This window comes from Cynara cardunculus (genome assembly GCF_001531365.2).
Source record: "Cynara cardunculus var. scolymus isolate 2C chromosome LG 6, CcrdV1, whole genome shotgun sequence".
In the NCBI taxonomy this organism is placed as follows: Eukaryota; Viridiplantae; Streptophyta; class Magnoliopsida; order Asterales; family Asteraceae; genus Cynara; species Cynara cardunculus.
Genome location: NC_037533.1, coordinates 2,258,654 through 2,260,559, shown reverse-complemented (window position 1 = coordinate 2,260,559; position 1,906 = coordinate 2,258,654).

Below are 1,906 nucleotides of genomic sequence, written 5' to 3'. Positions count from 1 at the left end.
TATATATATATATATATATATATATATATATATGAAAGGGTTCAAACGAGAATCCCTTATTTTTCCGAGAATGCGAGAACAGTCATAAGCCAAGCATTATGTTGTAAATCACATTTTAAGAAAAGTTAAAAGATTTTTCTCAGATTTAAATAAACATTAAAAACTTCAAAAATAATAAAGACGTGGGAGGGTAAATTTGGAAATTGGTATAGCAAATTTCAAATAACGCGATGACGAGTATTCCGATTATCTGGGGAGTGAAATCGGCAACGTGGTTATCACAACAATACAATGATAGTAGGCCTATTAGGTAAACCGAAAACAAGGAATTGAGGAAGTAACGCGTTTTGGAAATGGTTATCACAACTTAATCACATATTATAACACTTCGATTAAGGTTTGCTAGTTGTCTGTAATCAATTAGGGATTCAATGATTAAATGCCTATCGATTAGGGATTTGATGGTTGAATGTCTATTACAGATTTATCACAGTTTAGGGCATGGTCGAGAAATTGAAAGAGCAACTATTACAACTCCAGAAATCTACATCATATGTGTTTGATTAACACAGTCTGATCGATTATCATAGTTTATTCAATTATCAACAGCAAAACGGCTAAATCGAGTAACATAGAATGTATATAATTGTCACATTGCTTTCTTACCACATGATTATCACAGTCTAGTTAGGCCACATTCACAATATAAGTCGATGATAACCTATCTGTTTTTATCTATTAGGGTTATATCACGAATTAACACATGATTGTCGATTAGGGTTGGATTATTGTGTCATCGGTTTGGGCTGAATCACATATTTATCATAAACTATTCCATAATGAAATAGTTTAGTCGAACAGGTGCAACACTCGATTATACAATTGTCGATTTCACACGAGTATCAAAGTTCACAGCAACAGTACATCCGATTACACAATATGTTATCGCACAATTATCAAGATTTATTAATCGAATAGCGACAAATGTGACAAATCTTACTTGTGATAATTGTGTGATACTGATCAAGTAAGATTTGCTTATCGCACAATTATCATAGTGTAGGTAAGGTTGGTTCACAATGTTCAATGTATGTAATTGTAGGATTGCTTTCTTATCACATGATTATCACAGTGTAATTAGGGGAAAATCAATTAATATATAATGTATGTAATTGCCAGAATGCTTGCTTCAAGCAATAACATGATTATCACAGTGTATGTAATCGATGTCTATCACAGACTTATCACAGTTAGACATGGTATAGAAATCGAACAAGCCAACTATTACAACTCCAAAATTGATTCTCACTTGAATTTGTATGAACATCGATATTCCTTACCAAGGCCACTTGGATCTTCCATTCTCGGTCGAAAAATGAATTTGAGACGGAGATTATCACAAGACCGACCCAGATAAAGAAAACGATAGAGATGGGGACGTGAGTTCAACGTGATCAGTTCCAAACTAAAATGGGATAATTACAATTAATTAAAATAACATAGAAAATTATAATAAAAAATACCTACATAAATAGTTAAAAAGGGTAGAGGCCACAATTGTTCTCGCATTTTCGCGAAAGAGAGGGGTTCTCGTTTGAACTCCCACTTATATATATATATATATATATATATATATATATATATATATAGAGAGAGAGAGAGAGAGAGAGAGAGGGGGGGGCAAGTTCAAATGAAAACCGTGTAAACTAATTTCGATCAATAGAAAAATTCCATTTTTTTTCTAATTAAATTTAATCAATAAAGGTATATTGGTCATTTGCATTGTTTTCTATTAAATATGTAAGTTATTAATAAATCTTAATTAAGGTAACATAATAAAAGAAATTTTATAAATGATAACATTTAAATATTTAATTAAATTATAATATTAAAAATTGAATTTTCT